The 17,966-nt window shown below is 39.3% G+C and overlaps 1 protein-coding gene across 1 annotated transcript in view; it reads right to left on the bottom strand.

Moving 5' to 3' along the window:
- LOC126449166 (CLIP-associating protein 1-like) overlaps positions 1–16,246 on the bottom strand; it is a 292,116-nt gene extending 275,870 nt beyond the window's left edge. The window contains exon 1 of the mRNA XM_050091012.1: positions 16,167–16,246. The gene's annotated coding sequence lies outside the window, so the exon portion shown is untranslated. The remainder of the gene's footprint in view (positions 1–16,166) is intronic.
- Positions 16,247–17,966: the final 1,720 nt, after the last annotated feature.

Here is a 17,966-nt window from a genome sequence, read left to right as displayed (position 1 = left end):
ACTGTTACCTAGGCTGGCTCACTACTATTAAAGCCTTTCTTAAGGGCACAATTCAACAGCACACAATGAGACCCCTATGTTGGCAGATGAGCCACTAAATTCATGAAGTGGTTGTGTGCTTGACCACCAATTGCTAAGTAGCAGCAAATTAAGTCAGCCAATAATTAAGTTCATTTTGATATTGTAACTCAACTGGTACATTGCAAATGATTAGCTTTCATTAGAAGATAAAGCACCAGTTGTCCACGTGAAGCTGCAGTGCATCATCCAGAAAGATAGTTTCAGTAGGCTCTTGGATGCTGGTTGCCGTTCAGAGAACTTGCTCTTCTCCACCAGACATGGTTTCAAGTGTGCTTCCAACACTAAGATATGCAGATTAGTGTAGCCTCATGCAACAGAGCTTCTTCTCTGAGACACTCATATTTTTTTAGCAGTGTAGCTGCTCAAAAACTTTCCCGCACCTCAGTTCTGTCTATTTTATTATTGTTTGCAACCATTAGAAGTGGCCAATCTCTCAGCAATAAGTATGACAAAAAGTATAACTTGTACTGGCAGTGTGACCTGACCACTTTCAAGGCCTACAATTCCAGTTGGAACACATGGTGGGAATTATTGCCATGAGAAAAAATAAGATAAAACAACAAGCCTCATCTCCCAGCAGTGAAAAACTAACAAAGTCTTGCAGAGATATTGGAGATGCCACCTTCATCTCTCCCCCAGTCTGTGGTTTCATGCCCTAGTAAATACATCTACTACTCAAGCCTCTGCTTTCTCATCCAACACATCATTTCCTGTTTAGTATTACCCCAGGGAATAAGTGTAGCATGAAACTGTGCATATTTGGATGAGAAAAGCTTCAATATCATCTCCTGTCGACTGTCAAAAGATGAAAGTCTTGTCCCTATAGAAAGTCACCCCCTCCTTGCCTCAATATCAGTCCACTAATCCCTTAGTCAACACTTAAAAACCTGCCATCATTCTTCGTAGACTCAATCACAGTCTTCATCGATTCTGTGATGGTCTCATGCTGTCCATGAAGACGAATATCTCGCCAATATGCTGCTGATATGGTTGCACTACCAGTCGGAGGATGGCATTCACGTATCATACAGCTATTATGGCGCCTTTCATGACCACCAGCAGCACACAGAGGCCCTACATAATGCCATCCCTAAACAGCAGGTAACCTCCACCTTGCTGCACTCGCTGGACAGTGTGCCTTAGGCGTTCAGCCTGACTGGGTTGCCTCCATACACGTCTCCGACGATTGTGTGGTTGAAGGCATATGCAACACTCATCGGCAAAGAGAACGTGATGCCAACCCTGAGCGGTCCATTCGGCTTGTTGTTGGGCCCATCTATACCACACTGCATGGTGTCGTGGTTGCAAAGATGGACCTTGCCATGGGCGTCGGGAGTGAAGTTTCGCGTCATGCAGCCTATTGCGCACAGTTTGAGTCATAACATGACACCCTGTGGCTGCACAAAAAGCATTATTCACCATGGTGGCGTTGTTGTCTGGGTTTTTCCGTGCCATAATCCATAAGTAGTGGCCATCCACTGGAGTAGCGGCCCGTGGGCGGCCTGAGTGAGACATGTCATCGACAGTTCCTGTCTCTCTGTATCTCCTCCATGTCAGAACAACATCGCTTTGTTACACTCTGATACACCTGGACACTTCCCTTGTTGAGGGCCTTTCTTGGCACAAAGTAACAATGTGGACACAATCGAACCGTGGTATTGACCATCTAGGCATGGTTGAACTACAGACAACACGAGCCGTGTACCTCCTTCCTGGTGGACTGACTGGAACTGATCGGCTGTTGGACCCCCCCTCTGTCTAATAGGCAGTGCTCATGCATGGTTGTTTACATCTTTGGGTCAGTTTAGTTACATCTCTGAACAGTCAAATGGACTTCGTCTGTGATACAATATCCACAGTCAGTGTCTATCTTCAGGAGTTCTGGGAACTAGGGTGATGCAAAACTTTTTTTTTGATGTGTGTATATGTTTTTCCTAAATCATATTGAGAAGACATCAAGACAATTCTGTCAATTATGCCATCAGCTATTCCCTTCTCATCTCTGACAGAATTAAGCATGTATTACGACTCTGATGATCTTTCTGTTGACAAGGCAATAAACTCTAACAAAAAGAAAGTAAGTCAATCTGGATCTTATTACAAACAATTAATGAGATACTGTGAGCATTGTAAAACTTATTAAAAATGAAGAAATATTTGACTGTCTCGAATAGCGATACAAACAAAAGAGTGACATAAATTAAAAGAAGTCCTTAAAAATCCACTGCCCTCTTCAGCGAATTTATTTTAGAAAATAACACATCGTTTGATGAGTGTCAGCCCCTCATTTCTTATTTTGCCTAACATAAGGACAACACATACCTCTCGTAAACTAGATTATAAATCAGCCAGTACTGTTTCTGTGATCAGCCTCAATCTTCAGCCAAGGAACAAAGGGTGTCCATAGTAACTAGTTGTGTATTAAGCTATGAGTCATCGTCTGACAGGGAACTAATTACATATGATGTTCTACAAGATTCCGTCTTGGGGCTTTCTTTTTCTTCATGTAATAACAATATTACAAAATGCCAAGTTTATTTGTTCAGAATTTCTACAATAGCCATTGACATACATGCAGCAATCAGTACTACAAGCTTTTAGTCAGCTCAAGATCACTCCAGCTCCTTCTAATGAAATCTGAAAAACTGTTAACTCCCTTAAAAGCGAAAATTCTCATGAGGACGATAACATTTGAAGCACAATACTAAAAGCATAGTCTTCTGATATGGGTACTGTAGTCAGCCACACATTCATGCATCACTTTTATAACAGGGTCCAAGCCTCTTGCAGGAACACAGGACTTGTTGCTAGCAAGTAGGTGAATGAACAGTAGACGTTACTACTGCATGAAAAATTGAGAATTTGAGATGGACAGGAAGCATGTCTGGATGGCTGAGGCAGTTAAGGCAACCACCCACATTAAGCAGGTAGCAGGAGATCAAGATCTGGTCCAGCAAAAAGTTTTGACTTTCACCACTGAACTATTCCAGTGCCTGATTGTGGCTGGTGCTGATCTTTTCCTCAAAATTCGTAGCTTACTTGGCATTCATCTATTCTTTGACGTCATATAGCATAGCTCTCATGGGCAATTACGCACATAGATACTAAGTATTAATTGCACAGGCATACCAGTAAATAAAGGCAAGGCCTCTGGTCCAGATTGTATACCAGTTAGGTTCCTTTCAGGGTATACTGATACAATAGCTCCATCCTTGCAGCAAGAATTTGGAATATATACTTTGTTTGAACATTAGAAATTACCACAAAGGAAATGATTTATTGACAAATAGCCAACATGTATTCAGAAAACATCATTCTCGTGGAACATAACTAGCTCTTTATTCTCATAAAGTAATGAATGTGGTTGTCAGAGGATGTAAAATTGATTCCACATTTTTTTATTCCCAGCAAGTTTTTAACACCATTCTTTTCAAGTGACTTTTAATAAGGTTGCATGTCTATGGAGTACCACCTCTAGTGTGTGAGTGCATTCATGATTTCCTGCCAGAAAGATCACAGTTCATAGTAATTGATGGAAAGTTATCAAGTAAATCTGAACTAATGTCTGGCGTTCCCTTAGGTGGTGTTATAGGGCCTCTGATATTCCTGGTCCATATCAACAATTTAGAAGACAATCAGCAGCCCACTTAGACCGTTTGTAGATGATGCTGCCATTTCCCATCTTGTAAAGTCATTATATGATCAAAACTAACTGGAAAATGATTTAGGCAAGATATCTGTAAGGTGCAAAAAGTGGCAACTGACTCTAAATAATGAGAAGTGTGAAGTCAGCTACATGAGAACTAAAAGGAATCTGCTAAACTTTGATTACATGTTAATCACACAAATCTAAAGGCTGTGAATTCAACTAAGTACTTAAGGATTATAATTAAGAATAACTGGAATGATCATGTAGATAATGTTGTGGGAAAAGTGAACCAAAGACCGTGATTTATTTGCAGAACACTCAGAAAATGCAATAGGTCTACTAAAGAGACTGCCTACACTATACTTGTATGACCTCTTCTATAGTAATGCTGCATAGAGTGGGATACACATCAGATAGGATTGATGGGGTGCACTGAAAAAGTTCAAAGGAGCAGACAACCTTGTAAGTAGGGCAATCACAGTTATAAGTAATCACCTTAGGTATCAATAAACTGCTTCAGCTGTACTTAGTAAGACACAGCATGTGGCCATGTCCTCCCATTCATGACTGTGTGTAGACTGGAGGAGTGTATCCATCCACCATACTGGATTGGAAATTTAGCTGTTTTATTCAATGACATACCACCTTTTAGTGGTGTTTTGTTCTGATAGACAATGAATTTTGGGCACAAAAGTTTCAAGCTTTTTAGCTCTAATGTTTTAGTTACATTTTCACATGAAGAAGCAACTTTTAGTGCCATGAAACGAGTAGTGATCTAAAAACTGGAGAACTAAATACACTTGAAGCAGTTCATTATTACCCAAGATGAGTTCAAATAAGGGAAGCTCATATTGCATTATCATGAAACGGGGGAGAGATTACCAAAGATATTATGCATGATTTGGGGTGGCAATCATTAAACCAAAGTTGTTTTTCATGTGAAACCAAAGTTGTTTTCTTTTGCAAGAGATATCATGAAATTTCAATCACCAACCTTCTCCTTTGAATGTGAAAATATTGATTTGGCACCCACCTACATAGGGAGAAATGACCATCATAATAAAATAAAAGAAATAAGAGCTTGCACAAAGATTTTTGAGAATTTGTTTTTCCTCTATGCTATTTGAGAGTAGAATAGTAAAGAAATAGCCTGAAGGTGGTTTGATAAATGCTCTGCCAGGCACTTAATTGTGAATTGCACAGTAATCATGTAGATGTAGATGTTTTCTCCAATGATACAATCTGGTGTCCATTATTGAACTTCATGTCGACGACTGTTCAAAAATAATTGCCTACAGGCAACAGCTCACATTACATTTTCTCTCTTATGTAGTTTGTTGCAAATAGTCAGGCATAGTTTACAAATAAATATAACACTCATAAATACAGCACAATGAACAAAAATAGCCTCCACTATGCACAACCTAGCCTCACTCTTCCACAGAAAGGAGCAAAGTATGCTGCCATAAAAGTATTTGACCATCTCTTGTGTGTATTAAAGGTGCTGGCAGAGGATGAAAGTCTGAAAAATAAATTGAAATACTTTCTGCTTGACAACTCCTTCTATCCAATAGATGAGTTTTACTTTTATCAAATTTTGTTGCACATTAAGGTTAAAGCAGAAAATCCAGTTTTGTAAATGGCCGACACATTGCCAGGTTTTCACAAAGAAAATGCATCTTATTTGTGAACATACTGCCCAGATACTACATCATAGTGAGTTGTTGTGAATATGATCCATGAAACAAGTATAAAAACTAAAAAAGCTAACTAACTAAACTAATGATTATTTTATGTGCTACAGTTTATATACATTTACAAGTTATTTTAACTTATTTCAGTATCCATGAGAATCATTTCACTTAAGATATGTGCAAGGAACATTAGCGTAACATCGTCTACATCCTTGACATTCTTCTCACTATGAATCTATGGAACAAAAATCTCAAATCTAAACATAAACCAAAGGGCAAGTCATCAAGTGATGGTGGAGGCCAGGCTATAAAATTTCCAAAACCAATTTACCAGGTAGAAAAGTGTTGTCAAGTTAGTTAATCCTTCTCTTGTAATGAACCACTTCTCCACAATGTGCATTAATGCCATTTCACTATTTTTCTGTAGCTTTACTGATAATTTGCTGCAGTTGGTATTCGGCAAAATATTAACTTTTTGGTTGCTAGCATCTTATAGACTGAATATTTTGTAAAGATAAAGGTTCTAAATTATCCTCAAAATGGATACATCATCATTGTAAGGGGTGATGATGGAGGCAATCATCAAAAGTTGGAGGATCTATTGGAATTGGATGCAGCAAGTAGCAAGTTAACTAAGAACTTTTTATCTGAGATATCTGATTGCCACATTCTCTTCCATTATATGCAGAATGTAGATGGCGTTACACCTACCTACTTTGTAGGTTGTGCTGAATTGCTAATCATTTGCATATCCAGACATGTAGTAAACTTCATGGCAATTTGATGTTTGTTGTATGCTGACTCTATGGCGCTGCAATTTTAATAGCCAGCTGTGTGTTCACGATGTTAGAATAGATACTGATTCTTGTAACTTAATGAGCATGAAGCTCATATATTTAGCTCATTGTTTTGACTATGAGAGTTGTGGTCGCAACTCCCTCCAGCAAATCAGGTTGCACAGGACAGCATACTTTCCAAGCTGGGCGAGTCCACTAGAAACTCAAGCAGCCTCCTACAGAGGTCAGCAGCACAACAGGAACTATGTTGCACATCAGCAATCATGTGGAACAAATAGTGTGCAGCTTCATATTGCAGAAAAAAACAAGAAATAAGCCATGGTCCATGTTCCAATGGGCACTTACAGTTGTAGCTCCAGTTCATTGCAACTCATGTGCAGAGGAGCATTGATCTGTTCACCAAACAAACTTCCATGCTCACCAGTGATGAGTACAAGATGGGATCACCAGTGTTTTGACAATGAAAGACATTGCCACAGAGCAGTGCCCACACCGGGAAGAATATAGCAACGTTCAATGGTTGGGAACTAATCTCTGAATGGGACTGGCACACACTAAGACCGTTTGTACAATGATCAAATGAGAGTTGAGTACTTGTGTTACTGAACAAATCAGAGTTTGGGAATAGACATTTGTATTTATTCAGTAGTTGCAATTTATGTGTATACACATGTGATAGTGTTTGTTGAGAGAAGCACCTCTGTTCATGCAGACATATCAGCGACACCTCGTGAGCTGTTGTTAACGTACAGTTGTCACAGTAGCCACATTGATTGGCACTGAAATGAAGTTACAACAGTTACACTCCCTGGAGATGACATTGTATGGACAAATACAATGGACTTAGCATCATTTGAAAAGCCTGTGAAAAGAACTCAAAGTCTCAGTGCTTTAGAACACCGCAGCATTGAGAAAATTCAGCAGAGTAGAAAATTTTCAATCAGCAAGTTATACATAATTTTCTCAATTTATGTCTTGCCTGGTAGAAAAGTATGCTGTCTAACCAATTTTTTCCAGGCAGTAACTCACAGCAAAGGCTGCTGAAACAGATGAGCAAAAAATAATGTGGACAAGAGGAAGTAAGGAGAATGACACTGGCATTCTATCCATCTGACCAAAGAAGGCAAAATTACTAAATTACATCAACCAGATGGAGACAGGACAGGGCATCAGGTGAAGTAAAGCAAAGAGCCAATTTGCTACCTAGTACTGGAGCAGAAATTTATAGTACACTTCAACAATTGTTTCCAGACAGGGATCTGGGTGAATTATGTAAACATTAAAGAAAAACTAGCAGCATTATTCAAAAGTAAAATCCTCATAGCAACAGCATACCACAGCTTTACAAAGCATACAAGAAATGTTATCAGTCTTTTAAGGGGTTGATTGCTATGCTCCGGGGTGTAGCTACAGATTGTAAATTTAAATGTTAATATCTTGAATGTAATTTTATGTATGTGGGTTAAGGCAGTAATGGACATGTTAATAGTACATGCACCTGGTGCCAGTTTGAGAAATGAACTAATTAGGTTAAATGAACCAACATTATGAGAGTGTTTAAGTGTTATCCAGTTTTTGAGCAGACAAAATGAACAAAAAGGATGCTACATAATATGGGAAATGAAGTTTTCGAAACAGAATTTCATGGCTGCAGAAAAGTAGGCAGGAGTACAAGTATACCCTTAAAAAGGTATAAATATGAGATCAGTTAGAAATACAAATAATAGAAAATGAAGTAAAGTGGTGTGCCAAGTGTTTCATTACACGTGGTAGGGAAGTATGCTATTACAAAGAAACAAAATGTTTAAACTGTAGTAATAAAGGGCATAAGACAGAAGTAGGCCTACAAGAACAAAGTAGGAAAATTAGGTATAATACATAAAATGAAGTAAGTGAAGGTGCAGACAAAGATTTCAAAAATAAAGTATACTAAGTAATATTGAGTAGTGCTAAACCAGTAGTAGTAGGTGTGGAAATAAATGGGAATAAAGTACAGTTCAAAGTAGATACAGAATTTTCCGAAACTATAGCAAAATTGTGCAACTCTAATTTACCATATCATGGAAGTTAAGCAAATTTAATTATATGCTTTCAAGCCACAGTGACCAGCCTACTAAAATAAAAGAATAGTGTGCTGTAAATGCTCAATATAAGAGTACAGTAGTACTAGCAACACTTCGAGTGACACAGTGTCCAGCAGCTACATACATTATGGGATTCTACCTCATTGGAAAAGTCAGGTTTACAGTCAGTGATTCAGCAGATCAGATAGAAGTAATGGCTAAAAACAGGAATGTGCAAAGCCCTGTACGAGGGTTAGCACTTTAATAGTGGCACCTATTTATTTACAACTTATACAACAGAGATAAATGTTTCAAAGTTTTAATGTCCTTCAAAGTTGTCACCAACATTTCATATAGCCCACTGCTAGCAACGTCGAATTCTTAGAATACCCTTAGTAGCACCAATTGTGTTGATAGTTTGAGTGGAGCCACCTATTGCTCAATGAATCTCTGTAACAGTTCTGAAGCAACTGACATGAAATGCTTCCTTCAATTTAGGAATCAAGTTGAATACACAAGGACTTAAGGCTGAGAAGTTTGTTTGGTCGTACAGCACTTTCCAGCCTCATCAATTGAATAAATCAGTTGCAACTTGCACTACATGCACCTGAGCATTGTCCTGCAAAATGATGGGTGGGTCCTGAAGAGAGTGTTGCCACTTCTTTCTCTAAGCTGGTCACAGGCTGTGTTCCAAAACTGAACCACTTAGATAAAGAAGCAGTGACTGGTTTGTTTGAGTGATGGGGCCAGGAAGTGCTGCACCATCCATCACACTCCCCAGACTTATGCCCTTGTGATTTCAACTTGATTTCTAAACTGAAGGAAGAACTTCATGACATTAGCTTCAGAACTGTTACAGATATTTGTTGGGCAGTAGACCAGTCCACTCGAATTATCAACACAGCTGGCACTGCTAATGGTATCCTGTGTTGGTGACACCTCTGAAGGACTGTAAAACTTTGAAACATGTATTTATTTTGTTGTACAAGTTGTAAATAAGTAGTTGCCACTATTGAGGATCCAACTCTTGCACAAAGTACAATGGAATTTTTGGTGAAATGTCAGGAAGTGCACAAGGTTACAAGGTGCATACACCGATGGGTCAAAACATTATGACCACAGTCCACCATGAGGTTTTATGGTGCCTGGTGGTGCTGAGGTAACGTGACACAGTAAGAGAATTGTATGAGAAGAGCAGAGATGAATGGAAAATCATTGTAGCAACGATAAGAGGCACAAATGCGGAAATCCACTGACTTAAGCGACTCTGATAAATGTTACATTGTTGTGGCCCAGTGCCTGGGAACGAGCACCTCAGAAATGGTGAAGCTGGTCACCTGTTCTCATGCTACTGTTATGAACATCTATGCTGAAAGATGCTAAAATCACGGATAGGTGACAAGAAGTTGGATCTCCACACCTCATCACAGAACATAGGGATCAGAGGCTTACCCACTCTCTAAAGCAGGATGGGTGGAGATCTAATGATATAGTACAGTGCTGATGCAAGCATAAGTGCGTTGGTGCACATCATTCAGTACACATTGTTGAACATGGTGTTCCACAGCAGAGGACCCATACGTGTTCCCATGTTCATCTAACATCATCATCAATTATGATTACAGTGGGCCCAGTGTCATCAAGATTGGACGGTGGATCAATGGAATTGTGTCCCCAGGTCGGATGAATCCCATTTATTGTTAAAACAGGTCAATGGTCATGTCCAGATAAGCTGTCATCCAAGCAAACAGCTACTTGAAACATGCATTGTCTTGAAGGGTGCAGGCCGGTGGCAGCAGTATTGTGTTATGGAGTCTATCATCTGGGCTCCCATGGAACCTGTGATAGTAATCAAAGGACCCATGACACTTATGCTGGATGTCTTTCCCAAAAGCAATGGCTGGCCGAAGTGGCCGTGCGGTTAAAGGCGCTGCAGTCTGGAACCACAAGAACGCTACGGTCGCAGGTTCGAATCCTGCCTCGGGCATGGATGTTTGTGATATCCTTAGCTTAGTTAGGTTTAACTAGTTCTAAGTTCTAGGGGACTAATGACCTCAGCAGTTGAGTCCCATAGTGTTCAGAGCCATTTTGAACCAAAAGCAATGGCATCTTCCAGCAGGATAACTGTCAATGCCACAAGGCCAGAATCATGTTTTAATGGTTTGAGAAGGACGATAGTGAGCTCATGTTGATGTCTTGGCTATCAAATTCGACTTATCTGAATTCAATGAAACCCAACTGGGACACTATTGGTCACCAGCTTCGCACCCACAACAAACCGCCCATAAATTACGGGAAATGTGTGATCTGTGCTTTGGCATCTGGTACCACAGTCCTCTGGAAACCTATCAAGTACTTGTCAAAATCATGGTATGCTTAATCACTGCTGAACTGCGTTCCTGAAGTGGATGAACATGCTATTAAGTAGGTGGTCATAATGTTTTGGCTCACTCATCAGTGTATATAATCTTGAAACCTAATGCAATGCAAGGTTAGACTAATAGCATACACATGCATGAAAAGGTCAAACATGAATTACACTGCCTTGGAAAGTAAAAACATAAAAATAAATTAAAGTAAAATCTTTCCAGAAGGTGGGGAGGAAATTAAATTAAACTTCACTGATTGAGAGAGTATTTGAAGTTATTTTAGAGATTGCAAAATTGAGTCACATATACAAAGAACCTGGCAGTACGAGCACATTGATCACTGTGATGTTACACCCCCTCTGCACAAGATGCATGTACTGATTCAGAGGGGAAGGGTGTCAAAAATCCATTGTATCCTCTCCTGAGGCTATGTGGCTCACAACTGTTGTAACTGGTCCCAGATATCATGGATGCTGGCACTGGTACAGAGTTAATGTCTGAGCTGGTTCCACACATGTACTGTTGGGGGAAGATCTGGGGATCTTGTTGGCCATGGGAGCACCTCAACATCATGCAGACAGTTCATAGAGACACGTAAAATGTGTGGATGAGAATTGGCACCTTTCTTGGCAATAATGGTCATCTGCGGTAATGCAGAACATGATGGCCATGGGAGCACCTCAACATCATGCAGACAGTTCATAGAGACACGTAAAATGTGTGGATGAGAATTGGCACCTTTCTTGGCAATAATGGTCATCTGCGGTAATGCAGAACATGATGTGATGTCATTCATCAGGTTGGCAGAAGCAGATGTGAAAGGATTATGATGTACTTGGCGCACAGTATGCCAATTCTCCCTTGTAGACATGGTCAACCAGAACCTTGACTATGAGTACGCCTACCCTCACATTCCCATGCAGTCCAGCATTGTGCCACTATTACATCCAAATGCCCTACAAACCAGGATATTGCATGATTTGAGCAGCCAGACAAATGGAAACCCACAATGACACCTCTTTCAAACTCTGCCAGATGCCCATAATGCTCTCTCACATGAGCACCTAGCATCTCCATATCTTTCACAGTGATCACTTAATTATGTGATGCTGTTCAAGCCCCTTACATACCCTAGCAGGTCAGGTAACAACACTAAACATGAGCAACACTAATGCAGTCTGGTGGCTGTTCAGTCTGTCACAGAGAATACCAACTAAATCGTGTACATACCCAATGGTGATATGTGCACAAAGTTACACTGACATCTGATTGTGTCTTCTGAGTGCTTCATCTTCTTTTTTGTTTTTTGTAAGGCTCTATAGATTGTTTAGAAGGAGTGGCATAACTGAACCTATTATGAACAGTCCATGGGTCACACCGTTTCTAAAAGTAGAAAAAACAAATGGAGAGATATGGCTGTGCAATGACTTCAGATCAACCGTGGATGTGCAGTCCCTAATTTATAGGTACTCAACTTCATGAGGGGAAGACATAATGGCAAAATTAGAGAAAAGAAAACAGTATTCACACATTGATTTGAGAGAATGTTACACTATGTGATCAAAAGTATCCGGACACCTGGCTGAAAATGACTTACAAGTTCATGGCACCCTTCATCGGTAATGCTGGAACAATACAGCACTAGCCAACCCTTAGCCTTGATGATAGCTCCCACTCTAATAGGCATATGTTCAATCAAGTGCTGGAAGATTTCTTGGGGAATGGCAGCCCATTTTTCATGGAGTGCTGCACTGAGGAGAGGTATCTATGTTGGTCAATGAGGCCTGGCATTAAGTCAGTGTTCCAAAACATCCTGAACTTGTTCTATAGGATTTAGATCAGGACTCTGTGCAGGCCAGTCCATTACAGGGATGTAACCACTCCGCCACAGGATGTACATTATGAAAGGGTGCTCAATCATGTTGAAAGATGCAATTGCCATCCTTAAATTGCTCTTCAACATAGGAAGCAAGAAGGTGCTTAAAACATCAGTGTAGGCCTGTGCTGTGATAGTGCCACACAAAACAAAAAAGGGTGCCCTCTCCATGAAAAACAGGAGCACACCATAACACCAATGCCTCCGAATTTTACTGTTGGCACTACACACACTGGGAGATGACATTCACTGGGTATTCGCCATACTCACACCCTGCCATCGGATCACTACGTTGTGTACCATGATTCGTCACTCCACACATTTTTCCACTGTTCAGTCAGCCAATGTTTATGCTTATTACACCAAGCGAGGCATCGTTTGGCATTTACTGGTGTGATGTGTGGCATATGAGCAGCCACTCGACCATGAAATCCAATTTCTCACCTCCTCCCTAACTGTCATAGTACTTGCAGTGGATCCTGATGCAGTTTGGAATTCCTGTGTGATGGTCTGAATAGATGTCTGCCTATTACACATTACAACCCTCTTTAACTGTCGGCGGTCTCTGTAAATCAACAGATGAGGTCGGCCTGTACGCTTTTGTGCTGTATATATCCCTTCACGTTTACACTTCACTGTCACATTGGAAACAGTGGACCTAGGGATGCTTAGGAGCGTAGACATCTCGTGTACAGATGTATGACAGAAGTAACACCTGATCACCTAATCATGTTCGTCTGTGAGTTCTGCGGAGTGCCTAATGACTACTGAGGTCGCTGATATGGAGTACCAGGCAGTAGGTGGCAGCACAATGCACCTAATGTGAAAAACGTAAGTTTTTGGGGGTGTCCGGACACTTTTGATCACATAGTGTATCTGCGACTCCCACTCGATGGGAAAGCCAGAAGGTAATAGTCATCAACACACTATGTGGCCTCATCAAACATAAAATTTCACCTTTTGGAATAAATTCTGCCCCAAGATTGTAACAAAGGTACCTTGACCAATTAATCAGAAACATTCTGGATGCAGCAAATTACACTGATGATACAGTATCATAAAAGATTATAGGGTGCATATAACCTTGAAGCTTAATGCAAAGCCAAAGTTCTGCAATGTTAGACCATTAGCTTACACATTTATGAGAAGGCTAAACAGGAATTACACAAGTGATTCTATTTTAGTGATAGCAAAATCGAATCGCATATGGAAAGAGCTTAGCAGTATGAGCCCGTTACCATTATGGTGCCACAACCCCTTTGGCCTAGACGCATGCACTGATTTGGATGGGAAGTGTGTCATGAAGCCATTGTATCTTCTCCTGAGATGATGTGGCTCACAACTTTTGTAACTGCTCCCTGATATCATAGATACTGGCAATGGGACAGAGTTAACATCTGAGCAAGTCCCACATTTGTACTGTTGGGGACACATCTAAGAATCTTCTTTTCCATGTGTTTTATCAGAAACGCTTAAGACATTGATAAATATTTGTAAGGCAGGTTCTATGTCTTTTCACCAAGGCACAAGAGAATCTGCAGAAAGACGTGTGTCAACAGCTTCCAGATTGCTTTGCAGAACTGTAACATGACCTGTGACAAATCATGAGTCCTTCACTGATTCCAAAACAAATAGTTCCATCTGTCTCAACATACCAATCAAACTGAAGGAAAGCCTCCTGAATAGCCATCCTCTGGCAGCCTGAGAGTTTTATTCTATAATATTTCAGTTTGGTTTCTGTTTATCAGATGATGCACATGGTACTTAACAGTCCAAATAAATATTCAATCAAAGACATTATGAACATCATAGGCATCTTCAACAACTTACGGCAACATGCAAGGTTTGCAAAAATGTGAATGCATTCGACAACAGCTTCCACAACTATTGTACTTGCACAAAGGTAGAATGGCTTGCAAGAAAATTGCAAAATCATGAAGAAAATCATCAATGGGACACTCAGAGGGAATGAATTGTGAATATCACTTCTGGGAACAACATAGAAAATTAATGGATGAGGATGAGCACACCAGTATCAACACTACATATACGGTGACCTGTTGGTGGCCCTCACAGGCAGCACTAGAATCAAGCTAAAATAAATATCCTGTGGTATACAGGAGTGTATGCAGGGTGAAGTTAGTCAACAAGGTCACTGCTGCTGGCTGTGGGGTGGGGTGGGGGGCAGAAGGTCCAGTACTTCTATAATGCAACCCATGCATTATTACAAGATTGCATTGTAGCAGAGGTGCCTGTAGAAGACACTAGAATTGTTGTCCACATATGAATAATTTTCAACTCATGTGGAACCGTTGTTTCAGTGTGCTCAATTTTCTTTAACACTAGAGTAAGTTTTAAAGGCAGTTTGAGAGCTAATAGTAGTTGCGTAGCCACTTTTATAAAATCTCCAATCATGAATAATGAGATAAATTCAGACTCAGAATGCCAAATAATATGGCACTGGTCAAAAACAGTAACCAGTTGTTTCTTTGAGCCATCTGTATCAAACATCAAAGTGGCTAAATGCTTTCCAGAAAGTTTAGAGGACATTTCACGTGAATTTATTTATCCATGAAATCATATTCATGACGTGGGGTACAAGTTATAGCAAGATATAGCTGATGGAACATAAAATTTTTTTGCTACACAGATTTCGAAATACACATGACATACATACATTTACATTTCAATAGTTTCTAAGTAGTGACCTTTATTTTAATAAACAAAGCCAACATGAGAATTATTATTATTTAACCACCTTCACATTCATGGTTAATACATTTTGGATGGAATTAAAGTTACTGGCAATATAAATTCATCAGAAGAATTTAAAAAAAATGTTGGAACATTATGTTGTGACATTCTTCCTGAAAGAGTTTTTATTGCTTTTGATTGGGCAAAGTAATTTATTATAGAGTATGTTACATACGTGCCTCACACTGCCATGGCATTTACTCAGTCTCAGATTTGTCAGTGAATGTCATCATCACCATGGGTGTGTGAATCATGCATGTCATTATTTGTTTTAAAAAGATGAGGGTACTTATTTTTAAATGAAACAGTCTCTAAGATGTATATCCATGGGACAGGTAATATTCCCAGTTCTTTAAAGGATGGTTGCCACAACCCTATCAGAGAGATTCCAATTTACCACTGGATGCAGTACACATTAAGTATAAGTAACAGATAGAAAGAGTCATGTTGCATTGACTGTTCTGTCAATTCTTGGCAGAATATTTTACACATTATGAATGAAACACAATCAACACTGGTGTAATAGTCTACAATATTGTAGAATATTGCACCAGTGTTTGTGTTTCATTCATAAAGAGTCATGTGATATTGTACTAAATGTCTCTTCTTTACTGATAACTATCATGAGTTGCTGGGTACACAAGATTCTTTTTTAGATAACATCTTAGATTTCCCAACAACAAATCAGACAGAACATTTGAAGGGAGGTTACATTTTAATGTCCTGTTTGGGTAATTAGGGGTATAATGTACAACTGGACCAGACAAGGGTGGAGAAGGGGTAGGGTCAGAATTTTCATTAAGGAACAACTTTGGTATTTCTGTCAAGTGATTTAAGGAAACCAAGAGAAACATAATTTTAGATAGCTCAATGTGGTACTTACCCCTATCTGGTAGTTTAATGAGCAGTTTTCAATTTAACATGGACTCCCTACTGTAGCTCAGAAAAATTCCAGTTAAAAGCCTGAAAAATAAAGTTTAACTGATATTTCAAGTTGCTGAGAAACAATGTTTTATTTCCTCTATCAGAGAAATCTACAAAATTATGGAGAGGAAGTGCTGAATAAATGGTCTAGAAAGTATATTCTACAGCAAATTTTACTCTCAAGTGTTCAAACAATTTTTATTATGACATACGAATATACAGGGTGTTCACAGTTTCTATTACAGGCTTCTAGTGTTTTAGAGGGGACTTCATCAGTAATTGAGTTAGTCAATAAAGTTTTTATGAGGAATTCATTCCAGAAACATGCCATATGGATGTAAAATCAGTTTGATGATTGGATCACTTTCAGATATACCACTTCATGGTATGCACGCAGAGGAGAAATGTGCTTTGACCTGTGTGCTCTGCAGGAGATGCTCGGCATGGTAGTACTGCTGTTAATTGCACAAGGTGTATCTGTGATGGCTCGCAAACCCTGGTGCATATCCTTGGAGCACCACAGACAACCCTGCTAGTTGCAAACATACCCGTTTCTCACAGCCATAGTTGTTGTTAGTTGAAAATATTATGTGATGACTGAGATGAAGCAGAAATTGTTCCTGATACATGTAGTGTGCAGCTCTACCATTACTTGCTACACCCTCCTAGAAGCTGGTAATAGCAACTGTGAAACACCCTGTATATTTTTGTAGACTTCACATAAAACATAACAACTATTTTCCATTTATACATATCAATATACACAAACCATAATAAAACAATGCGCAGTTTATGGCATTCTGCATACTAAGTACAAAATCAAAACCTGAAATCAAAACTAGTACTGTTGCAATTGAAAAGATACATAATGCAAGGTAATATTTGTTAATGATTTTGCTGCATTCCTCTACTTACAATATATTTATGGGTTTTCATACTTAAATAAGAGTGGTATGTTCCTAAATCTTAATTAATACCATTAACATATGGGTACTATAAAGGTGCCTGAAACTGGAAATCACACCTTCATCCTGTGGCTGGTGTTAACTGATGTGATGAGAAGGAAACACCCACTTTCTACATTATTCAAAATGATGTGGGTATCACATCATGTGGACAGGGCGTAACTAGGATAGGGCATCTGTGGTACTGCACAAAGGTACCCAGACACAAGAGGCCCCTTAATGTCCAAAAGAAAAAAGAAAATCAACATGGGGAGGTTAAATGGAAAAAATGAAAAAGTAACATGCGTAAATAGAGGAGCATTAAGGGAACAGTTGTGGGAAGGAAATGGCAAAATCAGCTGTAGTGCAACATGCTTTGCAGTGACCAAACAACAAGATTCTATTTGATGAGAACTTGGTCATAACCACAGGTGGATACTGCTGTAGGTTGTTCAGAGAGGTAACAGACATGCTAATAATACCTAGTATAATTTCTATAAATTAAAAACGTCTAAAAACACAAACAGTTTAAATGACTTTTATTAATTTTGCCCATTCTCCTAAAGAATCGTGTTGTTGCAGATGACAGGCTATCCAGCCAAAAGGGTCAGTGTGTTACAAACCATGTAAACTATTACCTAAGGTAAAAATATCACAATGGTAACAACAAAAAATTTAAAACTTATAAAGGTTTCCAGTACTTCACATTGTGGTGGAATTTATTTGAATCGAGTTACGAACTTAGAATAGAATGTGATGTCTATGTTTAAGGACTGAGTTCTTTGGGATACTGTTTTGGGATGTATGCTTATTGT

This window comes from Schistocerca serialis, unplaced genomic scaffold (genome assembly GCF_023864345.2).
Source record: "Schistocerca serialis cubense isolate TAMUIC-IGC-003099 unplaced genomic scaffold, iqSchSeri2.2 HiC_scaffold_710, whole genome shotgun sequence".
Lineage (NCBI taxonomy): Eukaryota > Metazoa > Arthropoda > Insecta > Orthoptera > Acrididae > Schistocerca > Schistocerca serialis.
Note: the sequence above shows the minus strand (reverse complement) of the source record. Positions and strands in the feature narration are given on the sequence as shown.